The 22009-nt window shown below is 55.3% G+C and overlaps 1 protein-coding gene across 1 annotated transcript in view; it reads right to left on the bottom strand.

Annotated features, from left to right (window-relative positions):
- The window catches only part of CASZ1 (castor zinc finger 1), a 147274-nt gene extending 128552 nt beyond the window's left edge, over positions 1-18722 (bottom strand). Inside the window, exon 1 of the mRNA XM_045299003.1 lies at positions 18665-18722. The gene's annotated coding sequence lies outside the window, so the exon portion shown is untranslated. The remainder of the gene's footprint in view (positions 1-18664) is intronic.
- Between the last annotated feature and the right edge of the window lie 3287 nt (positions 18723-22009).

Below are 22009 nucleotides of genomic sequence, written 5' to 3'. Positions count from 1 at the left end.
ACACACACACACACACACACACACACACACACACACACACACCCTTCCTTTCCTCTCCCAAGTCTTCCTGAGTCTTATTGGTAAAATGGTCTTCCAGGACATGCTGGGAAGACAGGGGACTAGATAAAGTTTACTCAGCCTGCCTGACTATTAGAACCCAAAGAAAACAAACAACACACACACACACACACACACACACACACACACACACACACACACACTAGCGGAGAGCAACTTCGAGGACACCAGTGGGCAAGACTCTTGCTGAAGCCCAACCTGAAAGGCGGTGTGCTGTTGGGCCAGAGCAGCCACGGACGGACGGACACGTGTGCCTTCACCAACGTCAAGCTGACTGTCCTTGCTCCCAGTCACGGGGCTGGCTCCCACCTTGCTTGCCTGGGCCCCTCCACTCCCCCACCACATTCTGGCCCGGAGGTGGAGGTCCTCAGGTAGCTTGGAGGTTCCCCAGAAATCAAAGGCAAACGCCCTACTCAAGAAGCAACAGGAGCAATCCCAACACAACACGGAAGGCCTCGCAGTTGCTTCAAACGGCTTCTCTGCGTTTTTTTCTCTCCCCGCACGGGGAAACAAAAGCAAGTCTGTCGTGGACGTGCAAACGTTGCTTGGGCCTTGTCCGAGTTCTACCTTGTTTCCTTTTCCTTCTCTGCCCACCCCCGCCCCGCCTCCCCTGCCTCCCCACCTTGAATAAATAGAGCGCCCAGAGCTGGCACCGGCTGGTCAAGAAAGTACAGGCTATCTCAGAATTTTATAAATTTTTTTTTTAAACACACCGGCCCAGGGTTTGGGCAAAGGACAAAAGCTATTGTTGGGCAGCACGGCAGGAACGTGAGTCACCGATCCACCTCGGCTCCGGGAGTTCTCATAGGCCTCAGTGGCTGGCACAGGCGGTGAGCTCAGCACCCTGCGGGGGCCGTGGGTGCAGGCACCCTCTCACCTGGCGCTGCCCTGCCCCCCGCGCCTCGCCAGGGCCCCGCACTGGGCGGGCTCGCTCGTTTTGTTGGTTTTTAATCACGGGCGGGGGGTGTGGGGGGGCGGATTTAAGTAAAATGTTGTGAAATAAAAAACAAATCACCGTTGCCCCGCCACCCGAACACTGTAATTTTCATTCGGGAAGAGTGCCTTTCCAGCTTTGGTCACAAGCATGTGTGTTGTTAGATTGTTTCCAGTGTGGCATTCACCCGCGACATTCGGCCGGCGCCTCTTTTGTGGCTGTTGTTGCCCTTGCTCCTATAATAAACATCGGTCCATCTTTCGAAATCATCCCAGGGATCTCTGGGCGTCTAAGCCACACGGTCTTTATTCACCGGGTTCTTCTAGGGCGAGATGGGGAGAGGGGCCGGGGGTGGGGGGGCCTTCTCAAATGGAATCATTTATCCATGTGACTCAAACCGGGTCTGGGGATTTGGCCAAGTGCTTGGATCACCTTGGCAGGGGGTGGCGGGGCTGGGCCTGGAGGACGGGCAGAGGCTTCACCCAAACCCGGCCCATCCTGTGCCCCGGTGCCCAGAGAGACGTGGGCTCCAGCCGTGGCCTTCATCGGCACACACTGACCTTCACCCCCCACAGCCGCACTTCCTCTTTCTAAAGTGCCCGGCAGCAAGAGGCGCTCGCTTTTTCTATCGGAATATCTCAAAGCACTTAGCAAAGACTTTCATTTTCTCATTACCCCAAGGAGACGAGGTCATTCGGGAAAATGGGACAAATATGCCCATTTGTCAAAAGCCAAGAAGGAAGTGAGTTAAAAGGAGAAGTCTGCCACTTAGCTGAGCCAATCCGGCCCAGGAGTGGACACAGGAGTCCCGGCTGCCTCTCTCCTCACCAAGTTTGGGTTCTCCGTGGCAACTTCAGGGGCCTCCTTACCAGAAAGACTCTGGCACTGGGCCAAAATCAGGGCTCCCCAGCGGTCCCAGCCCAGGAGACCCTCCCACCCCGTCCAGGTTCCCCCCTCGAAAATGGTGTTCTCTCACGATTACAAGTCGGAAGAAATATGTATCCTATACAGACGTGTGTAGAGCCCCGAGAGCGGGCGGCGGAAATATGATAAGTACCGAATGGCGAAATTCTAGGGGAAATTTGTTTCCTTTTATCTATTTTCAAAAACAGCTTAAAAATAGGAGCCCCCCCCAACCCCCACCCCAGTGCCTTGGAGGAAGACCTATCGATTCCTATCAGTTCGTATCGACCCAGGTCTCCTTTAACTCGCTGTGTGAGTGCAGATAAGTTACTTAACCTCTCTGGGCATGTTTCCTGAAGGGCACCACAGGATTAAAACCACTACCTCCCAGCCTTGTGTCCCTCAATCCACACAAAGCCACACAGCACAGCACCTGACATAGCTGTTGCTTTTTCCCTTTTTACAAAATAAGCACATAAAATAGACTCCCCTCGCTGCCTGCCCCTTGGGAACAAAGACAAGACCCCTTATCTGCACCCTCTCTGGGTTCTCCCACAGCTTCTCACTCCCCCCACCCCCTGCAAGACCCCAGCCCACAGACTTCAGGCCCCCCGCTCGTTCTGACTCACCTGGGAGTTGAGGAGGGGGTCCTGAGTAAGAGAATAAGCCCTTCCTCTGTCCTGGCCTCCTCCTCCACCAGTGCCCAGGCCAGCCTCCCCACGGAGCAGGTGGGCCTGGTGCCGCGACTTGTAGGACACGCAGAGCAATCCCTGGTGTGCACCTCCCTGGCAGCCACCCTCCAGGAACAGGTGCCAGGCAGCAAAGGCCACCTGCGCCTTGGGGAGGGCAAGGGCCACACTCCGTCTGCCAGGAAGGCAAAGGAGAACCAAGATGGCGGCCGTGCCGGGGCGTCCACTGCTCCCTAGGTCAGGCAGTCCCGGGCAGCTCAGGAGCTGTCGCCTGGGGATCCAAATCTTTCTCCCACTCCCAAGGTGGCTGCTCCTCCGGGCCGGGGCTCTGGTTCAGCCCGGGGTCCTGGTGCTTGGACACAGGGAGCTGGCCTCGGCCCTGTGCCTTCCTCTGACAGATGACCAGGAAGGACTAACGGAAGGAATCGCTCAGGCATCCCCGCGTTATCAAAGTTCACTTTACACCGCCTTGCTTTTATGAAAGGCCTTCGTTAGTACCTGATTTCACTGGGCAGAAAGAAAGCGGGAGAGGAGTTTTGCTTTTAGGAAGGAAAGGAAGGTGAAAAACAAAAGTATGGTTCAGCTGGGCACCGTGGGCGCATCAGCGTGCACCCAGCGCAGTGAGGGGGCTCCTTCACCGGGAATGGTGCTCAGCATCGCAGCATTAGCCACCATCACGCGGGACTGGGGACACTGTACGTGCGTGGGGAGTTAGGTCGGATGGGTTGTTGTTGGCAGCTCAGATGCTGACGCATAGAAACCCCCGGTAGGAATGGTTCTACTTTCAGATAGTGGGGGGTACCTGTAGTTATAATAGGCACCCTTGGCTACCTACAGTGGTGCTGTGGGGTATGTGTTGGGCTGCCGACCAGAAGGTTGAGGGTTCAAACCCACCAGCTGATCCACAGGAGAAAGACGAGGCTCATCTACGCAACGGCCTTGGTTTGGGTTTTGTTACCACGATCAAATCTTGTGCGAAGTGCCACACTGGCGCGAGTCCCTTGGATCCTCACAGCAACCCCCACGTGATCTTTTGGGCAAATGAGAAAACGAGGCTCAGAAGGGTCAGTGATGTGCCCAAGGTTATCTTTGTCAATGCGGACTCATAGCGAGCCTAGAGGGTAGGGCAGAGCTGCCCCTGTGGATTTCTGAGACTGTAGCCCTCGAGTAGAGTAGAAAGCCTCGTCCTTCTCCCACGGAGCGGCTGGTGATTTAGAACTGCTGACCCTGAGGTGAGCAGTTCACCTCGTAACCACTGTGCCACCAGGGCTCCTCCCCAGGTCACAGGGCTAATAAATGAGAGGCCAGGGGTTTGACTGGGCACCTAACCATGATCTGCGAGCTCTTCACGGAGGCCAAGCCTTTTACAGAAAGGGCCCCCGTGAGGCAGCCCTAGACACCAGGGTAGGGTAGAAGTGGGGGACCAAGACGGGGTGGGGGGTTGGGGGGTGGCACAAGCACCTTAAGGAGCAGGCGATCATCCTGCCCTGATTGCTCTTTGTTTTACACCCAATCATCCAAGAGGGATTGACGGTCAGGCTACAAAGATGCCACCTTATAAATACAGAGTGACTCGGACAGTCATCTGTAAGATGACTCTATTTCCCTTCCTGGCCCAGTCCATACTGTTCAAATAGGGGTGGTCTTAGGAGTGCACATGGTTAAGTTCTGGGATATTCACTCAAACCCACCCAGAACACCCTGGAAGCAAGGCCTGGCAATCTGTTTCCACAAGGTCATGGCCTTGAAACCCTGTAAAGCTCAAGGGTCGCCAGAAGCCAGCATCAGCTTGGCAGCCATTGGTCGGAAACACGGGCCAGGAATGAGCAGCCGCTGCGTGTCAATATCTGGTGGTGGATTTACTGCTGTGGATGTGGTGCAGAGGGGAATTATGAATCCTTAAAAGTACAAATTTTTCTTCTTTCTTTTGCAAAAAATGACAGCGCACCCCTGCCTTTGAAAATTGAAATGGGTCTCTGATCGGAAGCGGACATAGTAGGGCACCAGGCAAGGTCTCTGCAGCTTGAACCACCGCTCCCCCATGCCTAGGAGGAGGTCCCGGGACCCAGCAGCAGATCCCGTGAAATTTGGGCAAAGCCCAGCAGGGCGGGGCCGGGTGGGTCACCGGGGCAGACAGTCTCCAATCCTGCTGAGTGCGGCACATTGCCCCATTCAGGAACTGCCCACAGTACAGCTGGGACGAGAGTTGATTCAGCCCTTAACTTGTTCGGGATCACTGGTGGAGCCATTGAGGCGGCAGGTGTGAGGGGGGACTGGGGGAGGGGGTGCAGGGGGAGAGGGTCAGGCTGGTCAGGCCTCCTGCTGGTAGTGTTGGAGACACCGAGCGAAAACATAATGCTTCTCAAAATCCCTCTAGACACCAAATAGAGTTGGGAGTTTGTGGGAGGGGTGTGTGTGTGCGTGGCTAGCTCTGTTGTGTGTGTGTGTGTGTGTGTGTGTGTGTGTGTGTGTGTGGAGGGGTGGTTAGCTTTGTTTTCTGCCCTCTGCCAAATCCTCATTTACTGTCAGCTCCAATCCATTCGGAACCCCTCACTGACTCAATTGCCTTTTCACGGAGAAAGGAGCCTGCACAATGCAGGGGACTTTTCAGCTCCGCATTAGCACACAGGGCACTGGGCAATGTCCGGAATACACACACACGGAGGCCACCAGCCCCACCCCCAAACAGCCCCGCCAGACCTGCCCGGCCCCAGCCGCTCGGCTCTCTGCTTTCACCATGGATTGTCTTTTAGGTGGGGTTTGGCCAGTGGAAGAGCCCGGGTGGGTGTGTAAGTGCACCCACAGGGGTGCACTTACCCTTGTGTTACCGGCATGAGGAGGGGCAGCAGCTCGAAGTCAAAAGTAGAAAGGCCTTCTGGGGTGGGTCCAAGTCCTCCTTCCCCCAAAGCAAGGCAGGATGGAGAGAGGAGGAAGACAAAGCAGGTTCCCAGAAGACAGCAGTCTGGGAACTCATTGAGAACCCTTCTGGAAAATGTTGATCCGTCAGCATTTGGGGTGGGGGGTGCCCTAAGAACTTGGCAACAGCAGACGCGCCCGAATAATTATTGTGAAAATAATAACAACCATTAAAATAATTGCTATAATAATGGTGGTCCCAATTTCTTCAAGTGTTCGCCCTGTGCCTGGCACTCAGTACAAAGTCCTCACACACATCACCCCTGTGAAGGACCGCAAAAAGCCGACGAGGCAGGTTCCGTGGACTGTTCTTCAATTCCACGGCCGAGAAAGCCCAGTCAAGAAGGTCAAGCCCTGGCCCGAGGCCACAAAGACCCTAAGAAGAGCTACGCTGGGGCATGGGCGAGTGTCCCCTGGAAATTCAAGTCTACCTGGAACCTCAGAATGTGACTTTATTTGGAAGTTGACTCTTGGTGATCTAATTGGTTACATTAAGATGAGGTCACAATGGAATAGGTTGGGCCCTAGAGCCAATGACTGATGTCCTTCAGAAGGAGTCTAACGTGAAGGCGCCCAGACACAGAGACTTGGAGCCCCGACACTGAGGAGAACCCCAGGTGAAGATGGAGGCCGCGATTGGAGTTTTGCTGCCACACGCCAATGAGCGCCGAGAATTGTCCCCAGTCCCCAGAAGCCAGGACAGAGGCAATGGGAGCGAGAGAAAATAAATGTCTGCCTGTTTGAAGCCACCCAGTTCGTAGCGATGTGTGACAGCAGCCCTTGGTAACTAATGACGCATCTCCTGGGGAACTCCAGACTCACCACGTCACCCACCCTGGGAGAGAGGACCACAAAGGGCTGCGTCCCAGGCAGGAAGCCCTTGCTAGCATCAGGGCATAGCCCTACGCAGCCCCGTTTCCCCCACTCATCCGAGTGAGCTTTCTGCAAGGAGCATGCTCTGTAGCTGCCCTTTCCCAGGAGCCCTGGAGAGATGGCTAGTTCTGCTGCATTTGCAGTGACTGCATGAGTGGTGGTTGTTCAGTGCCCCTGGGTAGGTTCCACCCCATGGGGGCCCTGCAGGTAAGCTAGCTCAAGACCCGACGCCGACCTCACACTTGTTACTGTGTGTGCGCCCCTGCCGGCAGCCACCATGCCAGTCCATCTCCTGGAGGGCCTTCCTCTTTTCGGATGACCCTCTACCAAGTGTGACGTCTTCCTCTAGGGACTGGGCCCTCTGGATAACGCGTGGTGATGTCTTGCCCTCCCCGCTGGGAAGGAGTCTCCTGACTGCAGGATCGATTTGCCCCCTCTCCGGCAGGCCAGGTTCTTGGCCAGCACCGCCGTGCAAACCCATCAGCTCCCCTGTCTTCCTTACGCATGTTCCGCTTTTGCACGCTGAAACTGCCATGGTTTGGGGCAGGGGCACCTGAGTCCCCAGAGTGACGTCACTTTATAAGGGGGTCTTGGGCAGCAGATCCGCCCAGGTAGAGGTGTCCTTTGACTCCTTGCCTGCTCTTCCCTGCACACTGAGAGTGGACCTGTCTCCATTGATCACGATGTGCTTCCTGGTCCAGGTGCGTTCCGTTTACACTGGGGTGTAATCCCTTGGGAATGCTGTTCTTTTGGGTCCTCCTTACGGAGGGCGACGAGCCCTCTTCACTTTCCGCAAGCAAGGGTTTGTCACCTGCGTGTCCCGGGTTGCTCACAAGCCTTCCTCCGATCCTGATGCCACGCTCCTCTTCAGGCGGTCCAGAGCTCAAATTACGTTCTCAGTGTACAGACTGCACGCGTAGGGCGAGAAGACACCACCCTGACACACACCTTTCCTGAGTTTCCCTGGTCTATGGACGGGTTCCTCATGAGCTCGTGGCTTCCCTATCAGACAGCGGAGATCCAGAACCTTCCAGAATCCTTTCCTTCTCAATCCAAGAGCTATTTTGGAAATAAGCTAAAGGGTCAGAAGACCGAAGCACAGTCCCCTAGGGAAGCCCCACCTCAGATGCCAAGCCTCTCCCCGTTGGGCCCTTCAAAAACCCCAGATCTACCTCCAGCTGGTCCACCTGCCCTCTCTCCTCCTCCCCTCGCTCCATGCTGTCTTCTCTTTCTTTCTTTCTCTCCTTACTGGTTTCTTTCCTTCCATCGCTCCCTCCCTTCCATCCTTTCTTTCTTAGAAAAAAAGCATCGGCTTAATTAGATAAACCCGCTAAGCACGTGGCCTGGAGTTCGTCATGGAAATTAACCTGCTCCCAGGCTGCAGACAGTGAAACAAAATCCCGGGCGATTGGGCATGGCGCAGTGAAATGGGAGAGCTGATGGAGCTGCATACACCTCATCTTCCATAAGTGCCCCTCGCCCCTCCAGTGTCCCCTGCTCCACAGCCCCCGCTGCCCTTGTCTCCTGTGTCACCCCTGCCTCTCCCTGCTGACCCTTCCCTCCCACCCCCAGCACCTGGAGAAGGCCCTGGGCAAGGGTACCCAAGGGCAGGTGGGAAACCTTGAATCAGCCCACTGAAAAGGTCAGAAAGACCATGGTCACATTCAACCCTGCTGGGTGGGCCCTTCGGCCCAGCCTCTGCCATGCCATGGGCTTCGAAGCCAGCTGAGGGCCCAACAACTCAGGTTCGGTCTGCAGCTTACCTGCGAAGGATCTTCGGCCTCATCCTGCAGCCCCCACCACGTGGCATGAAATGAGGCACAGGGCCGAAGCTCCGTAAATGCGACCTCGATGGCTGTCCTCGCCTGCGATGTGCTTCGCAGATGCGGAAACAGAGGGCGCGGGCCATTTACGAGTCCGAGTGGGAGATGTCCATTCGGCTCAGCCTGACTCCAAATCCTATGCTCTGACCCAGCCTGTGCCCGGGAGCCCTGGCGGCACAACAGGTGAGCTCACGGGCACTGACTGAAAGGTGGGCAGGCCAAGCCCACCAGCGGATCTCTAGGGATTGCTTCTTTCCATCTTGCAGCCTTGGGAACCCTAGGGGCCAGGGCTGCTGTCACGCAGGCTCACCGGGAGTCAGAATCGCACCTAGGACACCCAACCACCACCACCACCCTCTGCAGGTACACTGTCCCGTCACAAAGAGGCCCTCACCAACACAGGCCCCCTGTGGCCTCGGTGGCGCACTGACACTCAGAGCGAAGCCGGAGGGCACTGGCTCCTTCGGCAGGTTCCCAGGGCCTGCCCCACCCCCATCGCTGGCTGTTTGTCCCAAACAGTTCCCGGGATGTTCTGGAAGTCCAGTCTGGCCACAGACTCCATTGGTGAGTGGCCCTTCCCCATAGTGAGGCTGACTCCAAATGACAACAGTCTGGATGGCTCATCACCCCAAATACGGAGGACCCCAAGCCAGCCTAGAGAGGTGAAACACAAATCCCAGACTTGCATCTGCTCTGAGGTCTGGAAAGGGTGAGCACCACGCTCTATTCCCCCACAGCAGCCCCTAAATTTAAGGACGTGTGTCTTCTCACCAGCAGGAGGGGCGAGGGCTGTCTGAAGCATTTCCCCTGCATGTCTGAGATCATGTAAACCTCACCTCAACCCCACGAGGCAGGCACTAGGATTCCCATTGTAGAGATCAGAAAACCAAGGCACCATCTTATCCCGTGGCTGCTGGGCGGCCCCGAGGCTCTCGTCCCCGCCAGCTGGCTCCACATGCGTGTATATGGCCAGTGGGCTCCAGAGGCACCTCCAGTGCCCTGCTGCGGGGTCCCCCAACTCAGCTCCAAGCTTGCAATAAGAAGACCAGCCCACAGCCTAATACAAAATGCAATCCCAGCCCGCACGCCGGGAATTCACAGGGGTCCCCTGTGAGATGGATCCCGTACTACATACAAACCGGCTCGTCTGACATTGCAGAGATCAAGCATTTGACAAAGTGGTGACCATGATGAATTCTTCATTACACTTAATTATATTCAGAGGACCTTCACAGCTCTGAGCCCAATCCTGAGACATCCGTAGGACCAGAGGCCATTGGACAAGGGAGGAGACCGAGGCTCGGGGGATCAAATGACTTGGCCCAGGTCATACAGTTGCCCACTGCAGAGCCAGGACTAGAACAAGAGCTCTCCCGGAGGGCAAGCCCACCGGGCCACACCCCTAAAGACCCTGCAGGCACATCTGAGCAGACCACTGCTGAGCTCTGGACCACCCACGTCTCACCCTGTCACCGCCTGTCCCCCCATTCCCAGCCAGAGATGCTGGGGCTTAGTCCACCGTCCTCCCAAGGATTCGCTTTCCCCAAGAATCCCCAAGGAGCCACTGGGATGAGGGGGCCCGGAAATGGCCCTCACGCAGCAAGCTGTACAGCTGAGCTCCCCGGGAGCCAGGGGGGCGGGTAGAGTTGGAGACGCTGGCACAGCCCCCGTGGGTATCTGCCAGCAATTAGTGCTGGGGAAGGGTGCCAGCCTAGCAGTGCTCACTCCCCACCCCTTCTTCTCATTTACACACACACACACACACACACACTCCTATGCCTTCTTCTCATTTACACACACAGCCACGCGCGCACGGGCTTGACACACACACACTCACCCACCCCGAGACCAGCAGGAGAGAGGCCCGTACAGCTTCCTTTCAGTAAATCTCGTCAGCAACGCACACGCCGGCCATGCAATTTGGTCATTACTGCTTTTAAAGAGCAGAAGCCATCCTGCCATTAACCTGTGCTGCTCTCCCCGGGGCTCTGCACCAGCTTCGTCACCAGCCTGCACCTCCAACACCCACACACACCCTTGCATGCTCCCCAGAAGTTTCTTTCCCAAAAAACGTCGTACAAAAAAGACGATGGCAAGTCAATATTGAATGGTGTCACTCCCCTTGCCCACCCCTTACCTTGCATGGTTCAGACTTGACCCTGCCTAAGACTCTCACTCAAACACCCTGGGGACCCTTGAGAAGACCCCCACCCCCACCCCCAGGGCCCTGCTGATGGTTGTGATGAGGGCAGTGCCCTCAGGGATAACTTGAGTGTCATCCTCTCATCAGGCTATGGGGGACCCGCAAGATGACAGTCTGAGGGACATGGGAATGGGAGTGGCACCTGGGAATGATCTGTCTCCTGGGAGGGTGGTCTCCCGCCTCCTTCCCTCTCCATCCTGGAGAACTGGAGAGAAGCCCACTAGAACCAGCGACCCCAGAGGATCTTTAGGCTTGCTTACAAGGTCCATGAAACCCCTTAAACTCTAAGCCGAATTTGTGCACGTGAGATTTTTCTATCAAAAGCATTCTCAAAGGGGGGCTGAGGAAGGATCCAGAGCACAGGAAGCCTGTGCCTTAGGTCCAGGTGGCCAAGGACAGAGGACACAAGTCCAGACCTCTTGCTGTGTCCCTGATGCCGCCTCCTCACCCTCAGGGAGCGACCCCGGTTTCCTCCTGATTCCCTGGAAGTTGGTCACTGGAAGTGCCGTGGCTGGGATCGGTGCCATGCCCCTGGGCCAGTGCCCACTCGCCCTTCTCCGCAGCCAGGGCTGCCCGCAGACTGGCAGAGGAGCATCGCAGCTAGCGAAGCCCACCTCGGGAGAAGAGAGGCTGCCAGCAGCCGCTGCTTTACAGAACCTCCCAGATCCTAGAAGCCACCTAGTGTCCGGAGCTGAGCTCCGGCTGCAGCGTCCTCCCTCCTGCTTCTCAGCACGGCAGGGACGGGCCTGGGCAAGGCCAGCCCTTCTAGGCCTTCCCCAGGACACTGGGGCCAGAGGACAGAGGTGGAAGTGCCCCTGGAGATGGCACCCAGGAGGAGGAGTGGTCCCCAGGGCCTAGCCCCCCCAGCTCTCCCCTGCCAGGGCTGACACCAGGGCCTGGTGTTTCCCTCTGCCCTTGCCTCCACAAAGCCACTCAGTCCTGGGGACCCCAGGGCCAACTTGGATGATCTGTCCAGCCCGGGACCCTTCTGGGACCCCATGGAGCCTCCTTGCAGCCCCTCAGGCCCCGGGGCTGCCACCCTCTCAGGGCCCCCACCCCCACGCCGCCCCTCCCCCTGCATGCTCTTTTCCGTGTCCTCAAGCCTCCTCTCACCTTGAGAAGCGTTAGGATTACCAGCATTTACACTCAATGCTCTTCTTTATTCCTTAAGACTTATTAAGAATGATAATGAGTTCCGAAGGAGCTACACACCCCTGCCCCTCCGTCTCTCTCTCTTCCCCCCACCCCCTTCACCAGCCTCCTCTCCCCCCACCCTGTGCTCTCTTTCCCTGCCTGCCTTTTCTGTCAAAGACACATAGGACAAATCCAGACCAGGGGGGGTGGGGGGATTCCCACAATGGGGAACAAGGGCACTTGAGGATTTATATGCACTAAGTCCATCTCTCATCCTCCCGCCCCTAGTTATTCTCAATTATTCGGATTCAAAAAGAAGAAAACCCTTCCCTTGTCACTGTCCAGGCCACCCCTCACTCGGCTGGATTTTGAGCAAGGGGGCAGGAGAGGGACCCAGCTTGCCTGCAAACCCTCCTTAACGTGAGCTCTTAAAACGGTTGATTAATCTTGGCAGAATTTACGACAGTCTTTGGCTACGCCCCCCACCCCCCCCAGCCATGCTGTGGCTTCCACACCATACCGAGTTAACTTGGTGAACTTGAAGGGGGCAGGGATACAGGTGCCCCCCCCCCCAGGCCAGCTGGGCAACAGAGAGGACACAGATGCCACCACCCAGGCAGAGGCAGCCGGCCGGCTCCTGGAACGCCCGTGGTGTCCAGAGGGGAATTGCAAGGTAGCCTGGAGCTGCGTCTAACTTTTGCCCATTTGGGATGTTCCCCCTGTTCTTTGAACATAATCATGGCAGCGCCAAGTGGGCAGAGACAACACAAGCCCTGGATCCTGACAAGACGGTCAAGTGTGCGCCCACCACGCCGCCACTCACCCTGGGCAGAGGGACCGGCCTTATCGGTCTGCCGGGCTGCCCTTCAGATGGAACAGATCCTAATGAAATTACGGGTTTTTAAATGTCTATAAATTAAATCCATCTCTCTCTCTCTCGCTCTGCGCATCTCCCTGCCGAGCTCCCTCCTGACAAGCTAGTTTTCTTCCCTTCGGTTAGCTCTGCTCTCCTCTGGGTTTCTGACACAGACATCAGGAGGTTACGGGCTCAATTACAGCTCCGCTGGATTCTCTGCGTCCGACTCACTTGGCCTTCTCTCCTCTTCAGAAACCAGACACCAAACAAATCCCTCTTCTGCTGGATTTTTATTTTCAGCGCCCCAAAGCTTCAGGATTCCTTCTGTTGCCTCTCAGCCTTTCTTTGCTTTTTCTTTTTTTGAACTTGGTTCAGAGAGAGGTGGGAAGTCTCCCCTGTAAACGTGTGTGAGTGCAACATACATGCGTTCTTTACTATTGCTCTCCTTTGTGAAGGGCACACACCAACTCTAGCTGTACGTAAAATTTGCCAGGGGAGGTGGGTGTAGGGCAGAGGACAAATGTCCTTAATTAAGGCAATGTCTGAGGTGGGGACAGGGAGGCTGGGGCAAGCCTTCCGGAAAACATCAGTTGGACATCTAGTACATTTCTAAAGTTAAGGGGTGATATCATATGACGTCTTCTAAGCAAAGGTCTGTTTGAAAGGGTGGTATGTGAAAGGTGATTTTTTTTTTTAGGATAAAAAGATTGCTTCTGTCTTCCCCAATGCCATTAGGTACTGTAGACATTTCCTCCGCTTCAAAACGAACAGCACCGGCCACCCCCCCACCCCCATCCCCTACACACACAAAAACAATGTAAACACTAAAAGAAAAATTAAAAATCCATGTCTTGGTCAATCATTACTACTGCTGATTCCTGAGAAGCAGAAAGCAGCTTCAAGGTCTAAGGGAACACCCCTTACCCCCACCCCACAACTCCACTATAATCCAGGACCTATGAAACCAGAGGAGATTCCAAAAGTGACTTTTCCCAGAAAAAGCACTTCTGACCCAGGCTGGAGAAAGCAGATACATAAGGTCTAGGAAAAAGAAAAACTTTGGCTTGCCAATGAACTAGACGGGGAACAAGAAGGGGTGGGGGTGGGGGGGCATATTACTACCAACTCATTAATTCTTCCCTGGAAACAATTTAATTAAATTCTTCTAAATACAGAAGAAATCCTCATTTTGGAGTGCTCCCCCCCACACACACACCTCAAAAGCAAATTCCTCCCGGCTACTCCCCCCATGCCAATACCTCCCCTGTCTTCAGCCTACACAACCTTCAGATGGGTTTCCAGTGCAGCCGTGGACCCCCAGCACACACGGCTTCAGACTGACAGCCTCCTCTGTCTGCAAGCTGACACTTCAGCTTTTAAAAGAAATGGGGGGAAATAAGCTTTTGACTTCTTGGTTAAAGTATTTTCTTGTTCTAACTCATGTTCTTATGTCACCGTGCTAAAAAAGAGAGAGCAAGAAGGAGAGAGAGAGAGAGAGAGAGAGAGAGAGCGAGCGATGACTTTCCTTGAATGATCTGTTTAACCTAAGCCAGAGGAAAAAAAAGAAAGTCATTAATTACTTATGTGAGCTATTGCTTCAGAAAGACAATAAACCTGCCCGGTCGCCATGGATATGACATATTTGCTCTGAAAACAACACAATAATTAGCAAAGGGGAAAGATACAAGGAGAATATGCAAACTCCTGAGTTTAAAGCCACAGCGCTCTTTTTTTTTCATGTCAGCCTCGGTTCTTCTTACCATCCAAATCAAACAAATATGGGAATATAGCAGGGGGGGCCAGGAATGTCTACTCTCTTTTCTGAGATGGGGAGCAACCACCACTCCACCCCTTTCCAAAAAAAAAACAAACATAAACAAACAGAAAAAAAACAAGCACAGGAGAAGGAAAAGAAGGCTGGGGGAAGGGGGGTGAGTCAAGTATTGCCTCCGTTTTATTTCCTATAGCAGGGGTGGAGTCTGAATTTGTTTGTTTTTAAGTCTGATTTTTTTTTATAGCATTAGGCCTTCTGGCCAAGTATAAATTTATTTATGACGGTCAAATGCCCAGTGTGTGGCTCACCCCTCTCCAAAGTCAATGGAAATGAGAAAGCAGGGGGTGGGGGCAGGAGGTTCTGTTGAAAAAGAAAAAAAAAACCCAATATGCTCAGACAGCACCAGCTTTATAGAGACATCCAACTCCCCCACCCCCAGAAAATGGAAGCTGGGCCTTACTTTGATATTAAAAATGCATTAAATGGTTTTACCTACAACTTAGTCCCCAAGGATCATTAGGAAATGCAATCGCTTTGTATCCTATCTGTCAGCATGATAAATATCTGAGTTCAGGGTAGGTTCGCAATTTTTCAGAGTGTCAGAAAACAAGATAATTTTTTTTCTCCTGTAACTTTCTTAATTCACTGTACCCACCCCTTCAAAGTCAGAAGTCAACAGAAAAATCCCTGAGAAGAGGAGGAAAAGTTGATTGACTCTCATACCTCAAAGATGCCTACCTTCCAAACAACAGAGAAATAAGGACATTAAAATATTTGGGTGACTATCTCTCCCCCCCACCTGAAAATTTTTTTAAGCAGTCCATTCAGTTTGAGTTAAAAACTCCTTCCCCTCTTTTCCCAGAGGCTAATTTTCCAAAAACAGATGGCCAGGATCTCAAAGAGAGGCAAATATACCTCAACCCCCACAGGCAGAGAAATCTAACTTTGAACTTCTATTTAAATTTAAAAAAAGAAAAAGGAGGGGGTAAGATAAACTATTAATAAGTATGAAAAAATTAGCTGAGCTACAAGTTTTGTTTTTCTTATTCAAAAAATTCCTTAAACACAAGGCGAACAGATAAAGGGAGGTTCACATTTGACTGATTATTATTTTTTTTAAACAATAGTTGTGTGTGTGTTTTTAGACTGGACTCTTTGATGTTGAAAGAAATTTGCTCTTATATGATGGGGGGAAGGGGTGGTGGTGAAATGATATGTTTTAAATGATGATGCAACTTGGGGATCAAAGCCTGCGCTTTCTTCTCGTCATAATAAGCTGTACTTGCCACAAAGCGTGAGTCTCGCTGGGCTCCTCTCCTTCGTAGGAAGGAAATAAAATGCGCCCAGACTCGGAGAGAGACACGAAGTCTCGGCAAGGTGCAAAGTCTAAAAAAACAAAAGAAAAAGGGAGGAAGGCACTGCCCCTTTAAACGTTTTAGTGCATATGGAGTTTGATTTCTGAAAGAGATCAGTTTAACATCTCCATAGAAACCAGCAACAGATTATCATCAACAGAATAAATAACTAGTCTAATAAATTAAACAGGAGGCATAAGATCGCTGGAAACCTGATTACTGAAGTTCAACACTATTCTCCATAAACTCTCCTTAACCGCCTGAAAGGTGGCTAACAAGGTGGGGGGGGGCACTCCCTCCGAATGGCCGGATTCGGAGAGGTGGTGACCACCGGAAAGAAGTTCCCCCCGCTGCCTTGCGCACGGTCCCGGGGAGAGCTCCAGGGACAAGCCACTGAAAAGAGCTGGAGTTGGGGAAGTGGGGAAGCGGCTGCGGGTCGGGAGAGGGAGCCGGGAGCTGGAGACGGCGCGGGTCGCGACGCCAGCCGGGGACCGACAGCCCGGCCTCCACCCGGGCGCAAACCTGGCGCTTGGCGCTCCGGCGCCTAACTGCCCAGCGCCCCCTCCGGGCACGTGGAGCGCAGCCCGGGCGCAGCCCCCGGGGACCAACTACCCCCCTTCCCCTACACACCCGGCGGCGCAGCTGCTCCGGCTCAGCCAGGACAGCTCCCTTTCGGAAGGCGGTGTGAGTGTGAGTTGAGTGAGTGAGTGTGAGTGTGTCCCGGAGTGCGTGTGTGCGCGCGCGCGCGCACCTTAAGGTTGAAGGCGGTGGGAGTGGGCTCGTGGGGGGCGGGGGGCGCTGATATTACCAGCGATTTGTTTTCCGGCCCTTGGCGCGCTCTAACCGCGCGCCGGTAACAGTTTAGTGACCTCCTAAATTTACCAACTTTGCTCAGAGAAACTCTCCCGCCCCTTCCCCTTCGCGCCGCAGCCCTTGCTTTCAGTGTACCAGAATTGGGGGGACGCCCCCATACTGAGGGCCGCGCCCTCAGCTCCGCTGGGGCATCGACGCGCCCCCACGCCCCCAGTGACCCCTTGATCCAGTAGGGCTCGGGGGAGCTCCAGACTCGGAGGAGGGGCACAATCTCAGCTTTACTGGTGGGCAAGTCCCACATCCACACACGCCCGCACCCTCCTGCGTGGCTGGAAGGAAGTCCTCGCCGCACCCAGGCCCGGCTCCCGAGCTGGCGTGGGTCCGAAGGAACTTGCGTGGAGAGAAAAGGGGCCCCTACTTCCCTCGCACGCCTCCTCCAACTCCGGACCCGGGTTGAGGATGACTAGGAAGAAGAAGCTGCGGTCACCCCTGGAGAGAAATCTATTATAATTATCTGCATGTACGCCCCCAAAGTGTCCCTCCCGAAGTGATTGACGGCGCGTACACCTGTTCCCCTCGCCAAGGAGCTTCCAACGCCCGGGCAGACGTGTATCCAAAGCTCCACAGCGGCCCAGCGGCCGCCTGGCCAGCCCCCTCTCCTACCCCATCTCGCCCCGGCCGGCTTCACCCTCGCCGGGCCACCTCGGCGGCCGCCCCCTCCCCTCTCCCTGCCCGGCTCTCCAGCCCTCCCGCTGCCGGCCCTACTGGCTTCGGAAAGAGAAAGAACAGAAAGCAAAACTTCCTGGCGGCCGTCGGCCATCAGCTGCACATTCTACGCATGCCACCGAGTAAAAATAAACCGGCCGCCGCTCCGCCCGGCCGGCTCACCCCGGGCGCACGACTCAGTCCCTTGCCCCAGAGAGCTCTTTTTAATGCCCTACTATCCCGGCCCCCATGTCCGTGCGCCCCCTGGAGCCCCGCTCCCCTCCTCTCCTCCGCCAGCCACCACGCGCTCCTTTACCCCAAGCCCGCTCCTAAGTAACTGGGGGGCCCAGCCACCTACTCTTGGGCGTCCTCTGCGCCCCCGGGCTTTTCTCGTCTCCCTTCCCTTCGCCGGGTGCCTAGTTCAGCCTTGCGCCCCTGAGGTCAGGGCTCCTCCACCCCAACTGCTGAGCGCCTAGGCTCACCCTCAACCACCCTGAGGGCACAGTTGCCGCCAGCCCTCTCCCACCTCGGTGGGTCCCTCCGGAGCCGGAGCGCACCGCTCCACCCACCGCCCAGGGTCCCACTAGCCCAGGGTCCCACGTCCCCGGGAGCAACTTCTCTCCCAGCGCACACAACAGCCGCGGCAACTCCCAGAAACTTTTCCCTCCTGACCCAAGTGGGCTACAGTAGACCGCTTCGCGGCTGAGCCCATGCCCGGCTCCCAGTGCCCAACGTTGCCAGCCCAGCGCCCAGGAGGCTGGGGGTGGGGAGAGTGAGAAGCGCCACTTGCCGCGCCCGAAGCAGCGCACAGGAGACAAACTTCCCAAGCACAGAGGCAAAAAGGGGCGCCGCTCCCCCCCTCCAAGGGACCTCTTGCCTCCGTTTTCCCACCGGGGGCACCCCTTGGTACCCCAGGCCTACGCAAACCCTGCCTACCTCTGCCGGCGGCACCTACACTCCAGCATCGGGGAACCAGGGGCAGCTAGAGGGGTTCCCCACCCACCCTTTCCCACGGGCAAAGTCTAGCAAAGTCACCCCCAATGCCCCTCACCCTGTCTCCTTCCCCGCCCTGGAGAGCGCACGACCCCCCTGCAGCTGGAGGGGGCGTGGGGGTAGGAGTGATTACCCGGTATTGGAGCACCTGCCCCCCCACCGCTCCGAGTCCCCAGCGCGGGGGGCGCCCCCACCCTATTTGCAAAGTCCTGCACTCTCGCCTGGCACCTCCCCCTCTTCTCCCCTACCCCGCCGCCCCCTCAGTTGGAGTAAGTGACCCTAAGGAGCAGCGAGCACTCCCCTCCCCCGGAGCCGCGCGCCGGGCATTCCCCGGGCCACCGCGGGCGCCGAGTAGCCCCAAGTCCCGGTGCCAGCCCTCCGTGCCCCCTGCCTCCCGCACGGCCGGAGTTGGGTGGCAGCCGCCGCTCGCAGGCTGGCTGGCTGACTCGCCCGCTCGCTCTCGCTAGCCCGCTCGCCTGCTCCCTGCTGCAAGCGGCAGCCCCGGGGTAGGGGACAGCACCGGGGCTGGGGGGGCAGGCGGGGAAGCTCCCCTTGAGGCCCGCGGAGCCAGGAAGCGTGGGGGGGCCGTGGCGGAGGGAGCGCCGAGTCTCTTACCTGCACTTGGGGCGGCTTTGGGTGACTTTCCAAGTCCAGGGGAAAAATGTGTGTGTGTTTGGGATGGAGCGCCGCGGGCGCGCATGCGCTGCCCAAAGTTGCCGGATCCCGGATTTTTCGCTCCCCGTCTCCGCTCTCGCCCGCTGTGATTATGGAATTCTCCGCGGCCTGGCGGGCGAGTGTGTGGTATGCAAAACCCGGGCCGGATCGCGGGGCCGGGCTCCGCTCCTCTCTCACACCCCCAGACCTTCCCCTTCCGAGTTCTTCCCACCCACCGCCCCGGCGTAGCGCGGCTGGGGCGCGCGGCGAGACGTGGCCTGCGGAGGAGCATCTGAGAGCTGCTCTCTTTGGCGGTTCCAGAAGGTTTCAATCCCCTCAACAGATTGCAGTTGGGGGTTGGGGGGCGTGGGCGACAAGAAGAGAGGAGGGTGGGGTGAGTGGCTTTTCACCTGTTCAGAACCTGAAGAGTCGGTTTAGTTCCCCCTCTCCACTGAAGAACGGGCTCTTTTGGGGTGTGTAAGTTGGAGTTGTGGGACCCATAGGAACGCAGTTGCGCCCACTCTGGTATCCACTTTGCAGGGAGTTGTTCATTCCGCCCGTTGTGCAAGAAATAAAATCTTAAGTGTGTTTTAACAAGATGGCCTTGCGGCACGGAGGGAGAGGAACAGATAAAAAAACATTAAAACAAATTAAGAAAATAAAACCAAGCAGTAGGACAAAAAGTGCCTGGGGACTATTGCCTGCCTTCCCCACTTCCAACCATGTGGCAGAGGGGAACAGCTTTGAGGAAGAGAAACCCCTTCTCCCTAAGCCCTCCTTTCCAGTTTGAGGGAGACAAGCTGAGTTGAGGCCAGAGAGGGCATTAAGCCTAGCCTATATCTGTCAGCATCAGTTCTAGTGCTCCTCTAGGCCACCTATCCCAAAGCTGAACTAGCCCCTGTACCTGGTTCCCCTCTGAAATAATAGGAGATTTGCCGGGGGGCAGGGGGGGGGGCCAGTGTCTAGATGTCTAGATAAGTCAAAACTTGATCACAACAGTAAATTGTTTATATAGATACATGATTAGGCAAATGAATGAATGCAAAGTTAAAGCAGGTGGACAATAGAAGGCATTAAAACTAAGAAGAAATGCCACAGGCTGGGAAACATTTTTTTTTTTTTTGCCAGTGGGTAGACCTTGGCCTAATCTGCAAGGTTTCAGCAGAATCTTTCAGGACTGGAAATGATGTGAAACCCTGAAAAATAACAGTCCAAGATGGGCGCCCCTGCCCCTGCCTGAAGCTGGAAGCCAAATGATCCAGAAACAAATGGGCAGGGAACGGTCATGCTAAGGCCCTCTGGCCTCCGGCTTGGAAGGAGCCAGGCTCAGCTGTACACACACACACACACACACACACACACACACACACCTTGGAAGGGCCTGGGGGAGGGAGGGTTAGTTCAGGATGCACTGGTCCTTACATCCCAGACCTAGAAAAACTAGGTTCTGTTTGCTCCCTTCCTCATCTTCCTAATTCACAGCAAGCAGCAGTGCATGCCCATTTACAGTCCCTGTGGAGGCACTCTCTTGTTTCGGACTTATCATTAGGCAAGATGAGTCTCTCGAAAAGAGACATCATATTTGGGAGTATGAAGGAGACCCTCAATGAGATGGATGAACATGAGAGCCAGAGCCATGGCCTCAAAGGTCTCCATAGGAAGACAGCATGGGGCGGGGGGCTGTCATTTCTTCTGTGACAGGTGGGTTGCCATGAATCATAGCACCCTTAACAGTAATGAACAGAACAGACCCAATGACCCATTGCTTTCCATCCCGACCCTTGCCATCAAAGGCGTCCTCTTTCAGGGCTTGGGTGCTCACCCACAGCCTGTACCTAGTGACTCAGCAGAATGCAGGCCCAGAGACCTCAAGCCCACGCCTGCCGTTTTGCAGAGGGAGAAACTGAGGTCTCATTTCTCTCCTGGACACAACCAAGATGTAGCTCATGGCTTGGGCTTGAAGATCAGACTCCAGCCACTCACCAGCTGGGTGACCTTGAGTGAGGCGTTTGACCCTCTGTGCCTCAGTTGCCTCTTCAACAAAATGGGGATAATAACAGTACCTACCACTCATGATTACTGAGAGGGTGAAATGGGTTAATAAATGAAAAGTGCCCGGGCCAAGGTATTGATCGGTAGATGCCGGTAATTGTCATTGCTCCTGGGGACATCCAGTGCTTCCCCTCCATCTTTATTTCTTCCTGTTCTTTTTACCCTTCAGCAATAGCCCTTCACTCATTCATTCACTGGGCAAGCAGCGGAGCCCTAGCAAAGAGCAGGCCCCCACCGGGTGCAGGGCTGGGACCACAGATAAGCTAGACAAGCCTTTGACACCAAGGAGCCAAGCAGTGGCAAGGCACTGTGGAGGCGACTCCTCCCTGGTGCCTAGGTAGGAGGCTCGCCCCTCGCCATCACATCCCACCCACCCACCTTTCAGTAGAGCACGTGTTCTCCCCTTCCTTTTCCCCTTCAGATACTGTGCAGTCCTCCCCACCCCAAGGGGCTCTGTGCCTCCTCTAATGGCTGAGTCTCATCTGGGATAGGGAGGCTGCACGGAGAGGGGAGTCTCTCTTCCTGTTCCAATCACCGGTCCCAATTCACAAACCGGTCAAGCAAATCCCCCTGCCACCACCATTTGGCAGCCTTTAAAATAGCTTTCTCAACCTGTGGGTCGCGACCCCTTTGGGGGTTGAACCTTTCACAGGAGTCGTCTGATGCATAACAGTAGCAAAATGACAGTTAAGCAGTAGCAACGAAAATAATTGTATGGTTGGGGGTCACCGCAACTGCAGGAACTGTATTAAAGGGTTGGGGCATTAGGAAGGTTGAGAACCACTGCTTTAAAGGGTGAGGACAGAGTTGTTATTGTCAGGTGCCATGAAGCCTATTACAATCCAGGTGGGCCCAGGTGACCCAAGAGAACTGTCGAGGGGGGTTTCCTGGCTGTCATTTTACAGAAAGATCAATGATCAATCGTTAGGCCAGGTCCTTTCAGGGGACAGCATTGCACCCAGAAGTCTCTGGTCTTCGTCCCACATTTCAATTCCTGCTTGTTGTTTTCTCCCACCCTCACTCCCCAGGCAGGTACAAGAGTAAGAGACTCTCTCTTCCTCGTCTTCAGCATAGACTTTCCCGAAAACCCAGTCTCTTTCCCAGGATCAGCACGGTCCCTCGAGATCTGGCTGCTACCTGCCCTGCAGACCTCACCTCTTTCCACCCTTCCTGTGGGACCTGGTATCACCACCGCACTGGCTGCTCCCTGACCTTGAAAGTTCCGACTTGTTCCGGCCCCAGAGCCTTCTCACT

This window comes from Echinops telfairi, unplaced genomic scaffold (assembly GCF_000313985.2).
Source record: "Echinops telfairi isolate 266 unplaced genomic scaffold, ASM31398v2 ScPeMD7_7457;HRSCAF=8495, whole genome shotgun sequence".
NCBI lineage: Eukaryota > Metazoa > Chordata > Mammalia > Afrosoricida > Tenrecidae > Echinops > Echinops telfairi.
Note: the sequence above shows the minus strand (reverse complement) of the source record. Positions and strands in the feature narration are given on the sequence as shown.